Genomic DNA, 25333 nt, shown 5'->3' on the forward strand with positions numbered 1-25333 from the left:
GATATACTGTACATGTACAGTATATATACTAGGGCTGTCAAAGTTATTGTTATAATAACGCGTTAACGCAATTCGCCACTAATATCTAACACATTAACGCAGTCTATCTTTCGGAGGTTGTATCGGGCTCAGATTTAAAGCTAGAGTGAAGATACTGATATCATATGAAACTAGATAACCTATGGAAACAATTGGTACCAGCCATGTCATACTAGGGAAGGAGGAGGTTAAATAACACTCCAGACTTATGCAAAATTTTGGTGAGGAAAAACTGTCATGGCCATTTTTCAAAGGGGTCCCTTGACCTCTGACCTCAAGATATGTGAATGACAATGAATTCTATGGGTACCTACGAGTCTCCCCTTTACAGACATGCCCACTTTATGATAATCACATGCAGTTTGAGTCAAGTCATAGTCAAGCCAGCACACTGACACACTGACAGCTGTTGTTGCCTGTTGGGCTTGAGTTCATATTTGTCATTGTTTTGTTTTGTTAATTGATTTCCAATAATAAATATATACATACATTTGCATAAAGCAGTATATTTGTCCACTCCCTTGTAGATAAGAGTATTGAATACTTGACAAATCTCCCTTTAAGGTACATTTTGAACAGATAAAAAATGTGCGATAACTTGTGATTGTCCATGATTAATCGCGATTAAATATTTTAATCGATTGACAGCCGTAGTATATACATATACATATTTCTATAGATTAGAGTTTAGTTGTGTCTATGGTTTTGGGCTACAAATACAAGCAAATTATCTTTCTAACATCGACATTGATTTATATTACATTCATGTCTTCATAACAGATGATTAAAAAAATAATTGATTCTTGGTAGAGGCTAAATATGAATAAGCATCACTAACCGAATGCATATACCTCGCTGAGCCTTGCAGCCATAGTATCAATAGCAGCATCTCTGCCCTATTTGCTTGGATCTGCATGCATTTACACTTGACATTTGAGTTTTAGATTTAATCTAGCAACATATGCACATGAACTCTGCATATTTCAGTGAGATTGTGTTAATGCGTGCCCTTTGCCGTAACCTTGATTACTTGCTGTGGTATCAGAAAACCTTTTTTGCGGACATTGATTTCTGCCCGGGGCCACGCTACTGAACCTGGAGCAGCGTATCTCCGCGGATATAATGAACTTAAAGAAAGCTAGCTATTACAGAAACCTCTGACACTTTGACATTATCAAATGCCTTGGTTAAGAAACGCACAAATGGAACAAAAACACAACGTGATATACATGCGATTTGCATGCCATTTCCATAAGCGATGGGAAGTTGCGAGTGATCCCATTTGATTTGGCAGGTGTTGATCACATAAACGTTTTAATTGGATTTTATAGACGGCTAAGTCAAGTGCTGTTGAAGTATTTATGTAAAGTGGAAACCATCCACTTTCAAGAGTTTTTTGTTGTTGTTGTGGACCGTGAAATTCCACATTTGTGTGATTCCACTTACCCACGATAACCATGAACTCTGACCCCAATAATTGTTCTAAATTGTGACCTGTGAACCTTTGAGCTCGTGAAACAACAGAGAGGGAGGCATCCAGAGGTGGAATGCTGTGCCGTTTTTCTCCCAGGGCAGGTACTAACTTGCTCCGAGTGAGAACCTCAATGACCCAAAAATGCGTCTCCTCTCTCCGACTGCTGGTCCACCTAAACCCCCGCCCCCTCTTCATTTCCCCTTCCTATATCTTGTTTTGTCCCTTTCTCTCTTTCTTCACTTTTTCTCTTTACGTTTTATTCATCCCTCTCCTCTCTTTTTAGTCTCTTAAAGTCCATCCCCTCTCTGTCACCTTCACTCCAACCTCCGTCCCCCCTCCCTCTCTTTCTCTCTCTGTCTGGAGAGGAAACGGTGGCCATTAAACGTGTCTGCTGGGGTCTGGGGGTCTGGAGAACAACCGTCACATTGTGTGACCCCGCCTTGGACCCCAGACGGACTAATGAATAAGGGTAACCCCGCCCTCCCCCCCAACCACCACCACCACCACCATCTCTTTCTCCACAGCCCCCCCTCCTCTCTTCATGCCAGACCCCTGGTAGGTAATTCTCCCACTTCTTTCACAGGGTCCCAGACATCTCCCGCGGCCTTTGACTGAGGGCTTATCTTTTCAGAGGGAAATGTGTGTCATTTGGGGTTTAAGGAAAAACAAAAACAAAAACATTGTCACTACCGTATAGTTCGACCCCCCCCCCCCCCCCCACTCCCCGAAACCCCACTTCTTTCCCTTCTCTTCCACAAACTTTCAGGGTCTGGACGCAGGCTTAATGAAATAGTGTGAGACATCTACAACGTCTCCAATTATCTTGAGGAATATGTAAATAGGTGAAGAGACAGTGGCAGGATTATATGCAACTGGCAACGGTTCATGACATGAGGTGGACAAAAGGCTCGGTGGAAAACAGGATTATTCCAACACAGAGGGGCCAATACATCACTGAGACGGACACAGAACCTAATTATTCTGTAAAACTGTGCAAACTAAGCAAAACACATTAGAAGTAAAATACGCTTAGTATGTCAGAAACATGTACCAAGTACTGCTAAAAAGTAGGGCTGTCAAAGTTAACACGATAACACAAATTTGTTTTAACGGCACTAATTTCTTTAACACATTAATGCAATCGATCTTTCTGAGATTGTAGATTGTAGTTTTAAAGCTGGTGTGAAGATACTGCTATCATATGAAACTAGAAAAAAACAAAGGAGTCCATTGATACCAACCATGTCATACTAGCTTCAAAGGAGGCTCCAAACTTGCGCTACATTTTGGCGAGAAAAAACTGGCATGGCCATTTTCAAAGGGGTCCTTTGACCTCTGACCTCAAGATATGTGATTGAAAATGGGGTCTATGGGTACCCACGAGTCTCCCCTTTACAGACATGCCCACTTTATGATAATCACATGCAGTTTGGGGAAGTTATAGTCAAGTCAGCACACTGACACACTGACAGCTGTTGTTGCCTGTTGGGCTGCAGTTTGCCATGTTATGATTTGAGCATTTTGTATGCTAAATGCAGTACCTGTGAGGGTTTCTGGACAATATCTGTCATTGTTTTGTGTTGTTAATTGATTTCCAATAATAAATATATACAAACATTTGCACAAATCAAGCATATTCTCCCACTCCCATGTTGATAAGAGTATTAAATACTTGACAAATCTCCCTTTAAGGTACATTTTGAACAGATAAAAAAATGCGAGATTAATTGGGATTAACTATCATGCGATTAATCGTGATTAATTATTCAAATTGATTGACAGCCCTACTAAAAAAGTAAATCATAAAGAATAACACTGGACCATGCCATTTTTCCTGCTCTACATCTGATCATTTGTGCACTGACAAACAAAATCCACAGCAATGAAAAAAGAAAATGGTCCATGTTTTTGTTCTGAGACACCCACGCTAGTAGTAGACTCTTTACTAACCACATGAATAACACAAAGCACTGGTGCTCCTCTGAAAGGCAACCATGTATCCCTAGGAGATGTAACAATGGTGACATGTGTAAGCTCAGTGCATACAGAATATCTCTCCTCTGTCTCTTCCTCCCTTTCTTCTTCTTCCTCTGTCATGTTTGCCTTACATGGCGCCTGCCCACAGCACATCTGAACACCATTTCACAACACTCAGCAATTCAGAGTGGTCTCATTATTAGTGTTTCTTCGGTAGCTTTGTAGCTAAAGCACTTGCACTTACGGCTAATGTATTCTGCGCACACCAAGACTGACTGCCACTATCAAAGGACTTGCCTGAACGGCGGTAATAACTGGAAAATTATTTCTGATAGCCTGAAACAATCTTCCAAATCATCACAGAACTTTATTAAAATAATATCAAATCAAATTAGCCAGCGTCCCCCTGTAATGAATTTAGTAAAGGGTTATGCCAGCATTAATCCCATCATGCTCGGAGGCATGGGGGCGGTGGGAGCGTTTAATAAACCAGTCAGTCCCTTCGAGCAGCGGGGCCAGCTTCGGATCCACCATCCGCCCTGATGCCCGCTCTGGAGAGGGAAACACATCAAAAGACTTCCTCTCGCCTCGCTCTCTCTCTCTGCCCTTCATCCCCTCCCACCCTCCTCCTTCCCTCTCCCTTTATTCTCTCCATCCCGCTTCACTCTCTCTCTCTCTCTCTCTCTCGTCTCCCCCTTTTCCTCTCTCCTTTTTCCTTTCTCACTCCCCCTCAAACTATCCCTAACCCTCCCTGTGTCTTTCTAAATAATCTGTCGCTTTCTCCCCCCCTCCTCCCCACCCCACCCTCCCTTCCAATGCACCATTGTGCCCGTGGGTGAGATTATTCATAAGGGGGTGAATCTTGGTGGAATCTCAGAAGGCTGGTGATAAGTGGTGGAGCCCGTTGGGACGCCTCGGCCTGTCCTCCCAGTGCAGTCTTTCCTTCCAAGCCGGCGCGCAGAGAGAGGAGTGAGACGAAATCAAATAGGTCACTATTTAGCCGCAGAAAGACAGAGGTATTTTTCGATGTGGCCAAATATCATTGAATGGCTCAGTGGAGATCTAAATTTGAGCTATACATTTCCAAAACATTCTCGCTCCCAAGTCGTCAAATACCGCCGCTTGGTCAGTGCCCCTCGGAATCGGAGACTGACGCACGAGGTACCCCTCTTGCGTTACTTTTGGACGGACCAGGGACGGCGTGTCAATATACACTCGTTACATGCATAGTGTCCTTTCAAAATAAACTTCAATTTTCACAGGAAGTTAGGTTTAGGTAACAAAACCACTTAGGTAGGGTTAAGAAATGGTCGTAGTTGACGTTAACTTCACTGACTAAAGACTCACGTGTCTCACGGGACTGACGATACCGACAAGTCACGTGACTAACGTGACAAATTAAGTCAACGTTACTTTTAGTTTCACACGGGTCACAAACAGTGGTCTCCTGGTTGAAAGTCCTGTGTTTGTTTGACCCATCCACAGCAGTATATTGCTTTGCTTCTGTGCAGTAACTCCTGTCTGCTTCTGGGCGTGCCGGCCGCCATCTACTGTAGGTAATAACCTACTGTACTACTAAGGACAAGTACTTCATACAACCCCAATTCAAAACACCCAAACTATCCCTTTAACATATAGAACATTTTGAAACTGTTTCCCAGCCACCACTTACTGTATATGACATAAGCCAGGGGGTACTTTGATTAATATGACCACCACCAGCAGCAACAATGTGCTTCAGCTCTTCTAATTTCACCCACATTCATTCCTGAACTTCCTATCTCCTCTATCTCTCTCTCTCTGTCTCTGTCTCTGGACCGTTCACCCATAACCACCACTCCTTACGAAAGCTTTTGGACAGGATTCACAGGTCCTGTTGCTGCAGAGGTCTGTTGGGCGGGTCACTGTGAACCATGCGGGCGGAGGTGAGATAGCATCTTCAGGTAGCAGGGCATGGATGGCAGACAAAGTGAAGGCAGCTCCTGTTTGATGCAGGGCACTGTCCGTGAGGCAGGCCCACAGGCTAGCCACATATTTGAGGGGCTATTCAAAGCCTTCGCCCGCGTCAGAATATGTCATGGCATGCCTTGATATCGCTGCATCTCGGGAGTAAGTCCGTGCATAGCTTGTGTGTGTGTGTGTGTGTGTGTGTGTGTGTGTGTGTGTGCTTTGATGGGCATCACTGATAACCTCACCCCCACCCCCCTCCATCTTTGTTTCCATGTGTCTTCAATGTGTGAGAAAGTATGGGTGAGAGAGGGAGGGGTCACCACACTGTTTCCCCTAAGGAGGGTTTGTCCTGTGCCATCTGGCACCTCAGAAGCATGGGCACAGGAGCAGGAGGGGGCCTGTGTGTGTGTGTGTGTGTGTGTGTGTGTGTGCGTGCGCGCGTGTGTGTGTGTGTGTTGATATTACGACGCTATGTGCCTTGTATGTCCCATGTGCCCCAACCGCACTCCTCCGTACTCCAAATTTCAACACCTCAACATCCCATGTTTTCTTTCACCCATGTTCTTCTTTTCTTTGTCTCTCTTTCTTTAGCTCTCTCCCCTTTCTACAAATTCAAAACCAGGATGGGAAAGTGCATTTGTTTGTGCGTGGATGACCCCTCCTTCCTCTCCTGCTTTTCGTTCTCTCCTATCGCTTTCTCACACATTCTTTACTTTCACACTACGTTTACATGCATGCTAATATTCCTCTATTATTACGAATATGACAGTATTCTGAATTTGATAACAGCATATTCTGTTTGGATATTCTGAATTAGGCCTTATTACGAATGGAGCATTTTCCGATAAAGCATAACTTGGGTATTTTTCAACCTGGACCCTATTTTTCCATGTTTTTGTGTCCAAGTGACAACATTTTGACAATTTTGAAATTGGTCCAGTATTGAGGGAGAACGCTGCAGCCGCTAAACACGCTGTAATGTAATCATTTGGGGCAACCTAGCACAGTCATTTTACGTCCACTAAAAGTTTTTTTTGTTTTTGCCACTGACGGGCTCAGAGTGTTATTATAAGTGTCTGACAACATTATGGAAATGAGCCTACAGAGAAATTAAACTTTTTTTTACTTTTCGCTTCCTGTTTGTCATTGTGTCATGTGACTTGTTGCTGGAAAAGGCGGCGATGGAAACGTGAGTGAGAGTGGAGAGAGGAGTGCCACGGGACAGCGGTGTTGTCAGAGTTTGTTGTGTTGGAGTACAGAAAGAGTAGCTTAGTGTTATCTACAGGCCCTGACACACCAAGCTGACGGTCGGCCGTCACCATCGACTCTAGTCTGCCCGCGTTAGAGGTTTTTCGGCCGATTCAGTTGAATCGGTGGCGGCGCCAGTCAGTGAGAGAAATCACTCTGATTGGCGGTTCATCTTAAACGAATCAGTAAAGAGAAACGGACGTGAGGAAAGCAAGCCAACGAGTAAAGTCAAGAGTAAAAACACAGAAGGCTCTTCTTTTTCATCCTCATCTCATCTGATCATTCCAACACGGATATTTACACAACGACATACAGTAGCCATCTGGAATGAAGCTAAGTGGTGAGTGAGAGTGGTGTGAAAATGGTCGGCAAACGCAGCTTTATTTCATGTACGTATCATAATAACGGCTTGTATATCCGCAGTCCTCGGTCTTCCGGTTTCCCTTTTTGAATGATGAACACAGACTACCGTGACCTGCTGCTATGGGGAGTTATTCCATCTCACGCAGGTGCAGAACGTACGTGGTAACCGCCCGTCGGGTGTCGTCTCTGCGGTGTGTTCAACTGCAACTTTTTGGCGACACAGGCGACGTGAGGCGACGCAACTGGTGGCCTTCGTCGCCACTAGTTGTTTGATGTCGGCTTGGTGTGTCCCCAGCTTAAAAGATTTTCAATGTCATGGCTGAATATTTAGCCGATTTCAACAAAGTGGAGGCGATGCGAGATTTCACAACAAGACTTCTCCGAGTGAGACACACAACAACAAACAGACCGGATCAAGTGAAAGGTAGGTTATATTTCTCTGTAGGGTCCTTTCTATAATTTTGTCAGACACTTATAATACCAATCTGAGCCTGTCAGTGGCAAAAAACAGCACTTTTAGTGGACGTAAAATGACGGTGCCAGGTTCCCAAATGATTACATTACAGCTCGTTTAGCAGCTGGTGGCTGCAGCGTTCTCCCTCAATACTGGACCAATTTCAAAAATTGTTGTCCCCATTAGTCACTGAGACACAAAAACATGGGAAAATAGGGTCCAGGTTGAAAAATAACAAAGTTATCCTTTAAGATGTGGGATATGACATTTAGCCTACAGTGCATTCAGAATATGCATCTCAATTGTTTGTTTTTTTACAACAGTTTGCGACACACGGCCTCTTGCCTGTTTACGGCCAGCTCTGTGCGTTGAACACAAACCAACTAGCAGACAGTTTGCAGAAATGCATGCCCAAAAGAAAAGCCCACATTTCTGGTCAGAAGGAGAAACACACCTACTTTTAAATATTATGAAAGACTTGGACAACAACAGGTTTTGCAAATATCCGACCTTTTCAAGAAGGATATCGCAACACCAACCTTTTCAAGAAGGTGGTTGAAGAAATGAAAGAGGGAGGCTGTGCTCGCATGGTCAAACAAGTCCGCCACCGGTTACGTTAATCAGAGTATGCACGCTGCATATAAGCAGGAATATTAGTGGAATATTTATTTTCATTAGCCATGTAAACAGCTTAGTAGGAATATTGTGTTTTTTTTAGGAATAAGGGCCAAAAAATGCACGTAAACGTAGTCAGTGTTCTTGTTGCCTCTGCATCCCCTCCTCATTTCCCACGTCTTACTTCCCTCCATCTTACCCCTTTCTTTCACATCCCACTTTTTCTCTCCTCTGCATGTGATGCGTGGCAACAGCTCGGCCAGCTGATGAGGGCCAGTTAGAGATAGCACCCAACCTTGACACCCGCAGCTGCAGCACCGTCCACACACACACACACACACACACACACACACATACACACACACACACACACACACACAGAGGGGCAGAAGGATTGGGGGCATTGCGCTATGTAAAATAATCACAATGCATTTACATTCATTCTGGTGTGGATTTGTTGCTATAATAAGGCTGGAGAAATCATGAATATTCACACACACTTTAAGCAATTATGATAATCGGCATTATTCCTTGCCTCACCGCTATCTGTCAGAGGAGGCGGCAGCAGAGGCGAGAAAAGTAGGTTGGGATAGTCTGCAGTTTCACACTCTTGAAATTATATTACATTTTTCTTTCTTTCTTTTTCTCCCCTCTCATCCATTTCCCTCTGTCTGCCTCGCTCTGCTCCTTTGTAGCTTTGTTTCCTCCGTCTGCTTCTTCATCTCCTTCTCTGCTCATATTTTACTCTCTTCTTCTTCTAGGCTTGTTCTGTGCTAAAGTCCATTGTGCTGTATGAAGAGGAGGGGTATAGGATCCCAGAGTGAGAATGGCCCCTGGGTGCTACAGAGCTGGCAGCAGTGTTGGTCTAATCTTCCGGGTCAGGCCTGGCGCTTTCATCTTCTCTCACTTGGAGTCCCTTGTGTTTGATGTGAACTTAGCCCAGGAATAACCGTTCCTTTCTTCTCTGCTAACCTGGCCCTGGAGTAGGGGAAAGCACTTTGTTGTTATCCTAGGAGCCAAACAATGCTGGAAGGAGCGCAGAAACCCTTAATGAAAGGCTTTTGATCCACACTGATATTAAACCTTTAGAGAGAGCAGAGTGTAAGGGAGCAAAATAATAGTAGTAAAAAAAAAAAAGTGCAGAAATCGCAGAAATCAAAATGCAAATTGCATCGGAATGGTTAGATGGAAATGTTCTTTAATTCACACCCTTTGAAATTAATTATTTCAGATTTGCCTGCATTTGTTTCAAGTTTGAGGGGGAAAGAATAAAGGAGCGAGCTAATTTATTGCAGAAGTAGAATTTAAATTAGCACGTGGAGCCTTGCAGGGCTTTAGTGATTAATTTTCTCAGGTCTGCATCGTGCAAAACAATTTCTCTGCTTCCCACAATTAAAGCCAAGTGTGCCACACGTGTCAAGGTAAAAGTATTTTTTTCCACATGTACAGTGTGTGTGTACATGACTGCTGTACCGCTGAACGACAGTTGTTATCTTCCCTGAACCCATCCAGTGACCCCAGCCCTTGACCCCTTGACCTTTTGTCCATGTGCCGCAGGCCTCGTACGACTGCAGGGGGAACCGATGTGCTGGTGTTTAAAGAGGAACTTATGGATCTTTGGGGTGATTTAGTGCTCTCTGCTGTACAAGGTTTCCTTAACACTGGCTCAACAGGAGTAAAACATTGTCTCTTCGCCCTCAACTTTACTTGGAAGTGTCAAAGCCAAACCTTTCCAACCTACAATTTGAAAATGAAGTTGAACCCAAAGGCCAAAAAAACAAGTCACAAACAAACCTCTCTTTTAGGAGGAAGGAAATGCACCTTGGTATTCGACATGCTCGCTGCCATGGTGATAGCCCAAACCTCTGTGCAACAGCAGCACATTAACCCCTCTTGACCCTCTATTCTCACCTGTGATAAAAGAGGAGGAAGAGAAGGAGGAGGTGCCCCCCTTTTTCCACTGCACATGCACTTTTGAGTACCCGGGCACCAGCAGGCCCTTGAGAGCCCGCGGTCATTAGGAGCGCTTTATTCTTGTAGAGGTAGAGAAAAGGAGAGGAGAGGGGAAAAAGGAGAGGAGGAAGAGGAGCATTGAGCCTGGAAGATAATGTATGGTCAAGGCTGGAGACTTGTGGGCACTGGATGAAGAGAGGGTCGAGAGAGAAGCAGCGCTTTCATACAGGAGCACCGAGCAAGCCAGCTGCTTTTGGTTTTTTTTGTTTGTCTTTCATTGGGAGTAAAGAAAGGTAGGGGAAAGAGCTATGGATAATTGGTCCGGGGCGCTGACTTACACACAGGGCTGTGGACACAGGATATAGAGTTTCAAACTCTTTGTTCCTCATCTTACCTATTGGCCCGCTCCTGTTTTGTCTGCTGAAGACCGGAAAAAAAAAATGTCACCGCTTGCCTTGGGAGCATTAAGTTTGAATGAACTGAAGGAAAAATAACACCATTAAGAACTAGAGCTGTCATAGTTAACTTGTTATTAAATTGTGGCGAGGAAAAACTGTCATGGTCATTTTCGAAGCGGCCCCCTTGACCTCTGACCTCAGGATATGTGAATGAAAATGGGTTCTATGGGTAGCCACGAGTCTCCCTTTTACAGACATGACCACTTTATGATAATCACATGCAGTTTTGGGGCAAGTCATAGTCAAGTCAGCACACTGACACACCATACTTGCCAACCCTCGCGATTATCCCAGGAGACTCAGGTTTTTTATTGCTCTCTCCCAGTTTCCTCCCGGGGTCACAATTCTCCCGTATTTCTCCCGATTTATGTACATTTTTCCACATCTTTTTTTCCTTTTTGTTATCTCAACCTGTTTCTGGCACTGTACCGCATGTATAAGTCCTACTGTTTCCACCCAGACAATAATACAGCTACACCTAATGTTTTTTCCCTGGCGGAAGAGAGCTGCTTGCGACACATTGACCTGCACTTGCCGCTGGGTTCAGCGCACGTCACAGCGTGCAGCGCCCAAAGTTGGGCTTTGCTCGACGCAGAGAAAAGCCATCGTGCACGGCGCGGTACAAACTATTGGAAATAACGGGTTTCGGAGCGCAGTGGTGCCGTTGTCGCGTTGTGTCTGAAAGGGCCTTCAGTGAGTGAGACAGAAAGAGAAATTGAGAGTGCTAAGAGAAAGAAATACTCAAGCAGGTGCAAAAATTAATGAATTAAATGGATGAATGAAAACTGATGAATAGCCTGTTAGTTTATGCCTAGATTCACACAAGTTCACACCAGAGGGATACAATTATTCTGTATTCTTTCCTGAGAAGTAAAGGTAGGTCTTTTTAACATAAAAATACTGTCGCAGTGTACCTATTATTTAGCTATTTGTATTCTGTGTTATGTTATGATTTGACTACATATATTTTTTTATGCTAAATGCGGTACCAGTGAGGGATCCTGGACAATATTTGTCATTGTTTTCTGTTAATTGATTTTGCCATAGTAAATATATACATACATTTGCATAAAGCAGCATATTTGCCCACTCCCATGTTGATAAGCGTATTAAATACCTGACAAATCTCCCTTTAAGGTACATTTTGAACAGATAAAAAATGGGTGATTCATTTGCGATTGATCGCAATTAATCATGGACAATCATGTGATTAATCCTGAATCCTGAATCCTTAATATATTCAATCGTTTGACAACCCTATTAAGAACGCATGTATGATTTGGACGTTACTTTTCACGTCTGTGCGTTAACACAAAGCATCATAAGAGGGTGGCGTGCGGTGACACTCTCCTGACAAAAGGGCCTGGCTCCCGTCCATTGACCAGCGGCATCGGGGGGCTAACCTTAACTTTCACTGGGAGCTAATCCCTCTGATAATCAATAATATGGACGAGTTTTCATCTCAGCCGGGGTCTTGATAAAGTTGAGAGGCCATGAATGATTGAATAGCGCCGATGTGCTCTGCGAGACCCCGAGAAGTAGCGGAGGAAAAAAACAATAATAAACGCCGCTCCCCAAAAATAACTGGGTGAAGCTTATGCACATCTGATGATATGATGAAAATAAATGAATAATGCATTGGCCATCAATGAGGGAGCAGAAGACGCATTGCTTCAGGCCATGGTTAAGCCTCTATTCATAAAGAGGAGACAGACACAAAGGCCCAAGGACTGTGGGAGTCCACCACCGGGGAGGGAGGAATGAGGGCACACATTTTTAAGAGGAAAACTGTTTTGTTTTTTCTCCCCCCCCCCTCCCTCCTCTCGTGTGGTTTCTCTCATTCTGTCATATTTCTAATAATTAGATGTGTTGCAAAGATTGTTGCTTGTTTACAGTTGGATTAGCCTTAAGGAGCCAGGATGTGGGAGTGAGGCCCCGGGATTACGTAGGCAAACACATGTTTTGCTGAACACCACTGTTGTTATTCTCATCCCTTATCTGCAATTTCCAAATGCTCCTTTCAGGGTCGGTTATAGTTTAATCATTTTGTCCAGCTCCTAATAAAAGAGTCATTTCTGAGAGTATATCTTGATAGTGAATATTTTTCTTTATGTGTGTCTTTTAAAACACATTAGAATTGCCTCTAATCCATTCGGTGTCATGATCTCCGCTCACCCGATGCGGCATAATATGTTCATAAAAACACACACACAGAAATGCTGCACATAAAGAAGGCCAAGTTGAATGCAGGCCAGATTAAGGAAGGGGAGACAGGAATATGTCTGCGCCTTGAAACACGCGGAGAGGGCAGAATGGGGGGCTCTTGTTCTTTTTTCCTCCCTTTGAGCAGCATTTGAGCTGTCTGCGAATAAAGATGTCTGGGCCTGTTGGTTATTGATCAGCGAGCATTTGGAGAACAAAGAGTTAATCCTTGCGAAGGCCCACAGTGAGTGCTCTCTTAAGTTATTAAAGTTTTTAAAAAATGTCTTCTTTTATCCGCGTTTCCCTCGCTAACGCTCAGTCAATTTTTTGTCTTCATATTTAACCCTGAAGGATGAATACCCTGTTTAGCTGACTGTGTGACGCAAGGCCGATCTGCAATTCACAACCGGAGTCTCGTTTATCTGACATTGGGATGGTCACTCTCTATTATTAGCGGCTGTTGGTTTGTGAACAATGCACGGTGAAGGACGCTCAGGCTTTGATACTGGCCAGAAGAGTTTTTTAAGTGAAATCTATTCAATAAAGTATTTCATCCTGTACAACTGCAGCATGCACTTTAGGAAATACAGTTATTTGTAATTGGGTTTAAACTGCAATGCCCTCACATTCAAAAAGTTTTTACTTTTCACAACCAAAATGTTGTTACCAACTTATCTTCTCTTTTTAATGTGCTCAGTTTTCCTTGAAGTGATCAAAGAGGGTTGTGTTTGCTGGCCTCTGGCTGCTGGCTTACATGTTGTGATTAGTTGAAAAATCTTAATAAATATGATTAATTAACTTTCATTCATAACATGGAAAAATATAATTAAGAGATAATGTACAGCAATCCGGTCATTGTTGTGAAATAAACCCAGACTGTCTGTTTTTTTTCCACAACAATGACCTGTTAGCTGTACATTATCCCGCTTATTAAACGGCTACTTAATTAAGAAATCAATAATATGACACAAAAACAGTCCGCCAGAGTCATACATCAGAATTGCGCCCATAGCAACGGTCTGTTATACATACTGTAGCAACGGTCTGTTGTGAAGAAATAACAGACCGTAGGACGCCGTGATTGACCAATCAGAAACGAGTATTCAACAAAGCTGTGTAATAAATAAGGTTAATATGATTATCATCAATCTGTAGTGTTTAGCGTATATTTTCTGTACCTTTCCCTCAACCTGTGCTGTCTACATGAGTAGGTGCTTTCCTACATTTCCCAGAATGACTTTCAACATTCCCAAATCAACTAATTTAGTTTGGTGCATCCACAGAGAAATAATAAAAGCATTAGTAATGACAAGGGACTGAGGTTTTCCAGATGCAAAACAGCAGTCCCACCCTGAGCAAAACTGAATGCCTGAATTTATCCATGTGGTCATTTTAGTGCAACCACACTTTAGGAACTGATAATTATTGTTTATATGTCAACAGCATTAGATGTAATATTCATATTTAAAGCATTCGTGGAGGCGGCCCGGTTTGAATCAGGCAAGGGACCTTTGTTGCATCTCTCTCTCCCTCATTTCCTGTCATCTCTCAATAAAGGCATAAAAATGCCCCCCAAAAGCACAGCAAAACGACTAAGTTCACGTAATATTCCTTTATTATCTGTGAGTGGAGATTGTGATCATAGTTAAATCATTAAAGATTCTAAATTTGCAGCCCTGTTTCCTAAAAATTACGTTCCCATACAACTAAATTGCATTCTCAATTACGTTTGGAAGGAAACATATTTTGTCACAGACTACGTTTGTCTTTAAAGAATCACAAATACCTCCGTAAGACTACGGATGGCCGAAGCGAGTGACGTGATAAAACGAGTGACACACAGAGCAGGTGACGTAGTATATTGAGCGACCAAGAATGAAAATACATTGAATAATAACGGTTATAACAAGCAAGAAAGTCCACTACTGTCGGGCAGGATGGGAGGTGGATGGGTCCAACAGTCAAACAAACACTGTACTTTGTGTCCTGTGTGAAACAGAGTCATTTCTTGCCCATGTTTTTATGTAATTTTAAGCCAAACCATTTTGTTTTAACTAAGCCTAACGCAGTATTTTTGTTGCTTGACCCTAAATATGTTGTTTTTTTGCATTTTCTTTTTGTTTCCATTTACAACATTAATCCCGTGTTTAAAAATGTATAAAACCGCGACCATAATCCGGGAGAAAATATGTTTCCCTCAAACCGTATATGTTGATTATGCAGTTTAGTTGTATTGGAACGTAATTCTTTGGGAGACAGGGTTAGTAAATGTTCGTGCATGTGAGAGTGCCCCACTGCACCGCTCTCATACAGCGGTTACAGCTGATAACGCCCTCCTGACTGACGTTATCAGATACAACTATATTGTATCTGCTCAGTACAACACTTCCACAAAGTTGGCATAGGTTTGCAAGAGACACATTTAAGAAGAGCCTGAGATGTTTTGGCTTTTAGTGCCCAGTATTGATTAAAGCTGCAGTAGGTAGAACTGTAGCATGATTACAAAAAATAGTCCCTATATCCTGACAGTATAGTGCATGAGACAGGTAATCTGAAAAAAATCATGTGCCTCTGTGTCCTTCGGTGCTCCTAATGGCATCTGCAAGATTTCACACACCGGAGGAAAACAACCAATCTGGAGCCTTGCCGTCTCTGAGCAGCTGTCAATCACTCACAAACTCCGATCAAACAGTCAAACTAGGCAGCGCTGATCAAATATGAATCAATATTCTGTTACTGTAATGCCTATTTCTCACCTCAGATGTTTTCAGAAACATCTTGTAGTGTACTGTTTAGCTGTAAAATGAGAAAAGTGTGTGATCTGGCACTCATGTTGAGATCTGTTGAGGAAATACCAAGCACCGCCCACCAGCCGGAGCACAGCCAATAGGAACGCTCTCTCTGAAATGACCTGTAATTAGCCAAAGTCTCCCATCAATTTGTGCCCAATGATGCCAAAAACGTTCTGCCTAGTGAAGCTTTAAGCTCCATAAACACTGCATTCCTACATTTCCCATGATGCAAACCAAGAGCATCTGTTGTTAGATTTTCCCGACCTGGCAAATGCAAACTCCTAACCCCCCAGTTTATAACACAAGCTTTCTGTTTGACATTTTGAATCCCCGAGCCCAACCCGAGATAACCCTGATGGCAGTGTGACTTTGGAGAGCTCTTTCCGAAGCCACATTATAAATTAATCATCTGTTTTCACAGGCTGAGTAGTACTCGCCGTGATGAGTGACTGAACTTCGTGTGTGGAATCTGTGAAGTGCCCCTTTAAATCTACTGAAGTGTTTATAGTGGTATTATGTTGTATAGCCATAAACCAGCCTAGGCTCGTAAAAAAATGCACATTTATAATGGACTGAAATTTTGGGCAAACAATAATAAACCACTAAACTACTGTTAGTGAGTACAACCTGCATGTTACTCATACAAAACTTAATTGCTAATGCATATGAAAGTGATTTGTCAGAGAGAGGTTCATGCCATGTCCTAGTCCACGATGTGAATACTTGAATTTGAGACGACCTCGTTTTTTATTTGTGTGACTAATTTGCGGTGCAATACAGGAAAAATGTCAACATTTGCGCACCACTTTGTGTTTTGTGGGATGGCGAAGAATGCAGTGAGGCCTGGAGGCCAAGGCTTGAACCTGTGTCTGCTTCTTGTCAAGTCAGATTTCTTGGTAGGGGGGTCTGGGACACCCTGGCATTTTCTCTTCTGAGGGCTTTTGTTTATATGGCCGAAGGACTCTGCTCAGTCTCATCAGCCCACAGCAACTAAACATATATGCCTCCATCACAAAGGCTCCGCAGAGACAGTGGGATATTTCAGTGGGATACTGACACGGACACTTTTTCCTGATACATTTATCATTATTTAAATGATTAATTTTTGACCAGCGATTCCTGTCAGCCAAGGGACATTTAGTCATCAGCAACATTTTAGCGCGCCGTCCCTCTAAATGTTTTGACAAGTCATTACAGGGCTTCTGATGGAAAGGGCAGTGACATACAGTGACCATTCCACCACTGTTACAACGCGTTACTTCACCCAGGCTACACACAAGTCATACGGACCAATGACACAACTCCTGCCAGCGCCCCAATGTCCTAATGTCACACACGTCCCAACAGTTTTACTTCAAACTTCCTCCCCTCTCGTCACCCCCCCCCCCCCCCCCCCCCCCCCCCCCGTTCCATCCTTCCTTTCATGCGCAGCCTTTCAACATCCACTCCCCCCTCTGTTTCTTATTTCTCTCACCCTCCGCACTTCTCTGTCTGTCTGTCTGCCTGCTTGTCTCTCTTATCATGCCTTGCTTTAACCCCTTTGCTTCCCTGTCCCCCCTCTCGCCGCCTGGTGCTTTGTCCCCGCGTAACATATGCTTAGACTGGCATCCCGTCTCAGAGCCGCTGCGGGTCTTGTCCGCTTCATGTCGTGTGAGGATGGACGCTTGAAGAGTCCTCCAGGCATCTCCCTTTGTCACCAGCACTTAGCCTCAACACGGCCCGCAAATACCGTCGGTGCGGCTGGCACGCTGGCCTCTGCTGCAGAGATGAGTGAGGAGAGACATTTGTACATGATCACAGACACAATGTTTGCGGACATATTTTGAGCAGATGTGCACCTGTACGCTTACAGCCACACATGCACACTTCTAACCCACCTATTCCCCACCCGTATATATCTGACCAGGGCATGTAGATTTCCTTCGGGCACAATGGTGGTTTTGTCTTGAGGTTGTGCTCTGACAGTTGTCACAGACTGATCCCTCCTGATACTTTAATTGGTTTGACAACCGACGAAGCCGTATTGGAAATTAAGAGTCCCTTTGTCCTATTTCGCTTAACAGCCTTTCAGACCTGCTATCATGAGGGAAAGCTATCCCACAGATTAGGTGGTTCCTCTGTCGGGCCACAAAGGCCTTAGAATATTTCCCACATATGTTATGCCACATATCCACCATCCCCATGTCCACCAGTTTGTATGAAGGCGTGACAAAGACAATGGCGTGAGGGGTCTGGGCGCTGGGGAATATGCTAATTGCGATTAATAGCCATTACGTTCGTTATTGTTCCTTCGTCGGATGGTGCCAGTAAAGTGTCCTTAGCAATTTGAACCTCGCTATCTTCAGCGTACTGTGCTGGGGTTAATGCGTTACGTTGCTTTAAAGCTTCAGTAGGGAGGATGTTTTTGGCATCATTGGGCAAAAAATCCATAACAACCTTTCAGCATATTGTAATTCAAGTGTTCTGAGAGAAAGCTAGACTTCTGCACCTCCTCATGGCTCTGTTTTCAGGCTTTAAAAAAATCTAGCCAGTGACGGAAGATTTTGACAAATCACAGGACATTTCAGAGAGAGAGAGCGTTCCTGTTGGCTGTTCATTCAACAGAGGCAGCTATCAATCACTTGCAAACTCCGATCAAACAGTCAAACTAGGAAGTGATGATCAAATATTAATCAATATTCTGTTACTGTAAAGTTTGTGACCCGGCTGCCATGTTGAGATCAGTTGAGGAAATACCAAGCATCGCCCACCAGCCAGAGCTAACTTTCTCATTTTACAGCTAAATAGTACACTACAAGATGTTTCTGAAAACATAGGCATTACATTAACAAAATATTGATTCATATTTGATCAGTGCTGCCTAGTTTGACCGTTTGATCAGAGTTTGTGAGTGATTGACAGCTGCTCAGAGACGGCAAGGCTCCAGCTTGGATCTGATTGGTTGTTTTCCTCCGGTTTGTGAAATCTTACATTTGCCATTAGGAGCACCAGAGGACACAGAGGCACATGATTTTTTTCAGATTACCGGTCTCATGCACTACTGTCAGGATATAGTGACCGTTTTTATAAAAATAACTAATCATAGTTGCTCCAGTCTGCCTACTGCTGCTTTAATCTGTCAATGTGATGATTTTCAGTATAAATCAGCAGCAACATTTGAGGATATAATGCAAAGCAGACTTCCCATCATCACTTCATCCCTCTGAGGAATCCTTGTGATACTAATCTGCCCACCTAGTCCAGTGCTTCTCCCGTCCAAGCTGCTTTTCTCTCTCTCCCCCCTCCCGTCGCCTCTTTAAGCCGTACAGTAGGCTTTGCTCACACCTCTTTCTCTGTGAGACTTAGCGTGGCACAAATGGACTACAGTCAATTCTCCGTTCTGTGTTCTACTTTCAAACAGACAAAATAAGGATTCTGTGTTTTGGGGGCAAATCAACTTTCCTTTGAGCCCGCCGAAACGACTCATCATCTCGGCATCAGCTGGCACAAAGAGCAGGCCATTTTCAGCGAGCCGATCATTCACCGCCAGGAAAAAGACTATCATAGAACGAATAAGAACTCTATTTGAATCCGATTCAAATAGTGACTCTCAGTCTGCTTTTCATCTCAATAAAGAGCCTTATATAGCAGTCAGGCAGTGGATGAGTAGGGAAAAGAGTGCGTAGTAAAACAGAGATATTGCACTGCTCGGCGTTGAACTTCATCCAGTCCTGTAATGCCTGTAAATGTGTCTCAGAGGTAAGGGGATCACAGCCTTGGCCAGAGAGAGGCGCAATAAAACACCCCAATTCCTCTGACACGCAGACTCTGCAGCAAGGACTGTTTCCTTCTTCCCCAAACTGCTGCAGAAAAACACTGTAGTTCTACACATTAAAGAGGTAGAGCCAAGAGGAATGTTTTTGAAAAAAGTCTAAAGCAATTTTGGTAAAGGTTGAAAGTGAGGTGAATAAAAAAACTTTTAGGGTTATGGTAGGAAAATAATTTGATTGAGGTTAGGGTAAAGCTTTGGTCATGGTTGAAATCAGCATCTTCTCATTTCTGACTACATATCCCAGAATGCTGGGTGCAGCAAACACTACTTGGGCCGCCACTTTGTTATTCCCATAAAACTAAACTGCATTGTGCAATTATGTTTCGAGGGAAACATATTTTGTTGCGGATTACGTTTGTTTTCGACGTATCACGAATACGGCTGTAATGATAATTATGGTGGGTCAAAAAACACAGGAGACCACTGTTTGTGTCCCGTGTGAAACTAAAAGTTAACATTCACTTATTTTAATTAACGTCCGTAGCTTAATAACTAGATGTGTCAATCAATTAAAATATTTCAGCGCAATTAATCACATGATTGTCCATAGTTAATAACAATTAATCGCAAATTAATCACACATTTTTTGATCTGTTCAAAATGTACCTTAAAGGGAGATTTGTCAAGTATTTAATACTCTTATCAACATGGGAGAGGGCAAATATGCTTGCTTTATGCAAATGTATGTATATATTTATAAATTGAAATCAACTAACAACACAAAACAATGAAAAATATTGTCCAGAAACCCTCACAGGTACTGCATTTAGCATAAAACATATGCTCAAATCATAACATGGCAAACTGCAGCCCAACAGGCAACAACAGCTGTCAGTGTGTCAGTGTGCTGACTTGACTATGACTTGCCCCAAACTGCATGTGATTATCATAAAGTGGGCATGTCTGTAAAGGGGAGACTCGTGGGTACCCATAGAACCCATTTACATTCACAGATCTTGAGGTCAGAGGTCAAGGGACACCTTTGAAAATGACAATGCCAGTTTTTCCTCGCAAACATTTTGTGTAAGTTTGGATCATTATTTAACCTCCTTTGGGACAAGCTAGTATGACATGGTTGGTACCATCTAGTTTCATATGATGCCAGTAGCTTCACTCTAGCTTTAAAACTGAGCCCACTACAACCTAAAAATCGCAAGTTGCGAGAAATTAGTGACATTAAAACGAATTTGCATTAACGCGTTATTATCGCGATATTATTGCATTAACTTTAACATCCCTATCAATAAAGAAACAACCGTAGTCATTTTAAGCAAAATTATGTTTTTGTGTCTTGTCTTTTTTTTTGTTGCATTTTTTCTTTTGTTGTTTTTTTTTAATTTACAACGTTAACTGCATGTTTAAAACAGTTTATAACCATGACTGTAATCTGGGACAAAATACGTTTCCTTCGAACAGTAAATGAGAATATATGGGAATGTAATTTTGTGGGAGACAGGGTTGTTCGGTAATGGCAGGCATTTTGAATCTAGTGCCAGAATGGCGGACCCCGCCACTAATTGTGAAAACTTCTATATAGAGAGGTAATTACATAATGTTAACACATTGGCTGGCTATTGATAAAAAAATGCAGACCGTAAACAGCATCATTGACATCAGGTTTGATTGTTAAGGATTGCAACTTTATTGTGCTGCAAAATAAATATTCTAAAATAAACAATGTAAAGAATAAAGCTTTATTTTCCACTTTATTTATGGACTAAATGCTTTGCTTTAGTTGTGCAAAAGTTGCTTTGTATGTCTTTTTGACTTGACAGGGTGTAAATGGGGGCAGTGGATAAAATAAAAATGTCTAAGCAAACCAATGCAAAATTTTCTAAATGTACAGTATGATAAAAGGGATGGAAAAACATGTGCAAAAACATAAATCAAGCTAGAGCTGTCCTCAAAGACATCAGGCTCACAAAATTTCACGAGACCACGTTGCCGACACTGAGCGAACATGAAAGGAGAAGGAAAATGCCTGTGGCAGACTCAATAACAACCACTCTCTAAAACACCACGTCTGCTAACTTGGCACTTATACAGTTGAGCCCGGCTGCTTATCATTCAGCGTAGATTTGAAGTCATCTCTTTGTCATCGTGAGGTCATAACGTACGCGTAGAGGTCACTTGTCTTGACCTCATCACTACGGCGGAGATCTCATCCTTGCTCCTTTCATCTTAAGGTCAGCTAATTGCTAACGGCTAATCACCAATTCTCCACTGCTCTTTGACACCGCTCAGACACTCGCTAAGTGTACCATGAAATATTTTCAGCATGTTGCCTCAGAGTGTTTAAAATAACACGTGGAAGAAACGGATACATAAGGCGGCAAATGAAAGAAGAGGAAAAAAAAAAAAAGAAGCCTCATGATTAGTTGCCCTAGATTTTTAAAATGATCTGCTGTTTTGGGCATTAAATAAAGTAAGCATGGTGGTGGTAGAGCATAATCAACTGGCCCCATTCCGGCAACTTCTCCCATGTAGGGCAATTGAACAAAGTGCGTCTGAATTGAAATCAGGTCGTTCCTGGGGGCCACTGGTAATGAACTTGGCGGTGGGATACGGGGAGCGGAGACGAGGAGGAGGAGGGCCCGAGAGTTGCAGTTGAGCTGACCTCGGTTGTAACGCCACAGCGGAGGAGCATGTGCTCAAACTTGGCTACGCTAACCTTTTTTCCAGCCGCCGACTGCAAAGTGCTGTAAGTAATGACTATAAGTGATGATCCTCGCTGACGGCGGCGAGCGAACAGAGCTTTAAGAGCCATGTTGAAAGGAGGGCTGTCACTGTGACATTTTCTGGGCTTCTGAATTACAGCGAGAGCAGGTGGACTAGCAAATGTCATCTGTTAAACATACAGAAATTCACACATTTATGATCACTTGGTTTCTACTCATTTGCTGTGGATTTTAAAGCTAAATGTATTTTGAATCTGGCCTAGTATGCCGAGGTATCCCCGTACAGGAATAACTACACGGGAAGCATGGAATATTCATTTGCGAATATATAGCCGCGATACGTTGGCTCAAGATTGATCGTGAATTTGACCAGTATCCCTCATCTCAATCCCCTGTGCATACATAACTGCCTCATCTGCTCTTCTCTCCCTTCTCCTCTGCCTGTCCGGGGGCCTAATTTAGCCTTAGTAGGCTCTCCTGGTGCCTAAGAGAATTCTCCTTTATGCAAGCCAGGTAAAATGAGAGCGCAGCACGGATGAGGCCCCTCTCCATCATGGTGGATGGGGGGAGTCACGGGTGACACCCCCTGATCAGGTGTGCATGCGTAATGGCCGTCCCAAAATAATCACTGCTTTGAATAATTTCCCCGCTCTGTCTCTCGCCCCATGATTCTTGCTGCTTCGACTCGTTTTTGTGGCGGGCATCCCATAAATCCTTGCGGTAAATGTAAATCAGTGGGCCGGGTGCGTCTGACAGATGGGGGCTGCGAGGAGTCCTGGGAGATCTCTCCTCTCACCTTTCCCTTCAGCTGGAATGGATGAATCGCTAGCCGGGCTATAGCTAAATAGCATTAGTGCGCGTCCCTCACTTAAGAAAAGAGTGAGATAGGAAAGATGTGAGCCAATGCAGCGGGAAAATATAAGTGCGGGTCATTTTGATTAAGAGTGATGCGCGGAGGATGTGCGTGTTGCGAGGCGCGGGGACAGTACCGGTAAACAAGAATCCTCCTACCTTTGTTGTTGTTGTTATGATGGGGAAATGAGGTTGTGCAGGTGGAGGAGACGCAGGCTCGCGGATCTTTCGAGCTGTCAGCTCCTTGGAGGATTGGAGATCTGAGGGGTGGAGGGGAGGCGGAGGCGGGGAGGGCCCTTCCTTGGTCCCCTTGGCTGTCTGTGGAGCAGAACCCATCTCTCATTAAGGGAGAGTGCCGAGGAGACACTTGAAAGTGACATTCACCCTCCCTCCACCCCCACCCCGCTCCCTCCATTTTAGAGATGCTATGCATGACGGCCACTGCCACTCAGCCAGCAGGGTCACCTCTCTCTCTCCCTCGCTCTCCCTTTGCCTGGGGGAGAATATCAATGCCGTAGTGCTTTTGGCAGATATACATACAACACCTACACCCTTCAATGAAATCCATCAATTACGGACCCCTTACAGGGAGACTACAGTCGTAAGAGAGCAAGAAAGGGAAGGGGAAAGAGGAAGAGGAGACAGATACTCCTTATTAGAGATGAGGGGAACAGGGTGGAGTCTGATAATATGCAAAGAGATGAAACGATGTGTGTTCTTGATGCGGGGATGAAGAAAGGAGGAGAGGAATCAAAGGCTGCAGCCCGCTGTGGGGTCAGGGTCTCGGGAGCTGGATCATTTCTGCAGTGGCAGTGTGTCGATTTTCGCCCCCCAGTTCTAACCTCGGGGCCTTGACTCCTCCGCTCATATCCATCTCTTTAATCTTGGGAAGCTCCACCTAATGAGCTACATAGTTCATTGAGTCAAGGAACAATGGCTGGCTCTGTACTCCATTGTCCCTCCATGACTATCAGGCGTCGTCCTGTAGGGTTATGATCAATGCTTTGTCCCGTTATCACCATGTGTTGTCGTATTTTTTTCCCTCTCGTTCTGTAATTACTTGACAAAACATGATTATGGTCGTTTAAAAAAAGCATTTCCTGTTGACTTCCCGGGGCCAGTTTGTGTCTGTCCAGTGGTCAGGTTTGCCCTGTAATCGCCACCGGCTGCTCGAACCCCGCTCTCAGCCAATGAGGTTCCTCTACCCTGCCAACGCAGCCCATAAATAAATAACCAAAATGGCCCGTGGCGCTGTCATGCTTCTTAACTGAGCAAAGCACTTGTAATTAAATTCACACAGATATGCCGAAGCAAACCAAAACCCCCGTCTGAGGACTCAAAACACTCCAGCCTTGAAGGGTGTTATACTGTACGCAATTCATATCCAGTCGTAAATCTTGACAAAACTATACACTCATAAAGGCGGCGGTATAAATGGCTGCAGACACATATGCTCGCAAGAAGCCAAGAGTCCTGTAAGTAATTTGTCGTGGAATCCTTTCATTTGCTAACTATCTGTTTGTCCCTCGGACTATTTTGGACGAAGCTTAGACGCAGTTGGGTCGGCGGTGAGACCTCAGCTATGGGTGTTGATGAGAAGGCAATGAGGAGCAAATGTCCAAATGTGCCCGAGCGCGGACACCGTAATGCCAGGAATCATCTCGGTGAATTATGTCGAGATGGCTGACTGTAATTATTGTGCTTAAGCTAAACATTTTCTACTTGATACGGTCAAAACATTCAAAACTAATTGCTTGGAATCCATTCGACGATGCCTGGTATCATCATGATCTAACTTTTACCGCAAAATGCCGCACAATTAGGGGCGTTCATTATCACTTTCTCTCCATTTGCCTACCGTATTAACTAGAAAATCTGTACTTTCTGAATGAAGCGCGGATCTCTTCTTTTAAATTACACTTAGAGCAGATACAAAGTGCATATTCTTGGCTATTTTCTCTTTAGTGCGGTCCTCATCACACTGGCTGAGAGGGAGAATAGCCAGTGCCCGTGTGAGGGATAATTTGTACCTTCTCAATGAATGAGGAGGACAGGCAAATTACTGGCTGAATAAGGACTGCCTGTGGATCCCACTGTCAGAAAGAGAGAGAAGGGCAGAGAAGGAGAGTGTAATTATCAACTAGCAAAGTGCATTCATATCCTATCACAAAAGGACTGGGATGTGGGTGGAAGAGAGAAAGAGAGCAAGGGAGAGTGAAGGAGGTTGAAAAATGGAGAGAGATATGGAGAGGAGGGGGGGTGCGCGGAGTGAAGGACTCCTGGCCAAATGGATGCAAGGCCGTAAACAGGGTTAAAAACAGCCTTCTATGGTATGGCTCTATGAATGCAGACACATTAAGACCTTTTAGCCCAGCGCACAAGCACCTCTTTGGAGTTAAAGACGAGAGGAGCCGGGCAAGAAGATGGAGGAAGATGAGGAGAGGCAGGCGGGCGGGAGAAAGGGGGG

General features: G+C 43.7%; 1 protein-coding gene and 1 long non-coding RNA gene across 4 annotated transcripts in view; one reads left to right on the forward strand and one right to left on the reverse strand.

Annotated features, from left to right (window-relative positions):
• Nucleotides 1–25333, forward strand: part of LOC141764111 (B-cell lymphoma/leukemia 11A-like) — a 145034-nt gene that overhangs the window by 77125 nt on the left and 42576 nt on the right. The window contains exon 4 of one of the 2 annotated variants that reach the window (XR_012593221.1): nucleotides 20442–20468. The exons of the other annotated variant lie outside the window; for it this stretch is intronic. The gene's annotated coding sequence lies outside the window, so the exon portion shown is untranslated. Of the gene's footprint in view, nucleotides 1–20441; nucleotides 20469–25333 lie in introns of those variants that run through there. 2 annotated transcript variants of the gene reach the window in all.
• LOC141764130 (uncharacterized) overlaps nucleotides 1–25333 on the reverse strand; it is an 89311-nt gene that overhangs the window by 1954 nt on the left and 62024 nt on the right. The window contains exon 2 of one of the 2 annotated variants that reach the window (XR_012593222.1): nucleotides 23026–23184. The exons of the other annotated variant lie outside the window; for it this stretch is intronic. This is a non-coding gene — a long non-coding RNA (uncharacterized LOC141764130). The remainder of the gene's footprint in view (nucleotides 1–23025; nucleotides 23185–25333) is intronic. 2 annotated transcript variants of the gene reach the window in all.

The sequence above is a fragment of the Sebastes fasciatus genome, chromosome 3 (genome assembly GCF_043250625.1).
Source record: "Sebastes fasciatus isolate fSebFas1 chromosome 3, fSebFas1.pri, whole genome shotgun sequence".
Classification (NCBI taxonomy): Eukaryota; Metazoa; Chordata; class Actinopteri; order Perciformes; family Sebastidae; genus Sebastes; species Sebastes fasciatus.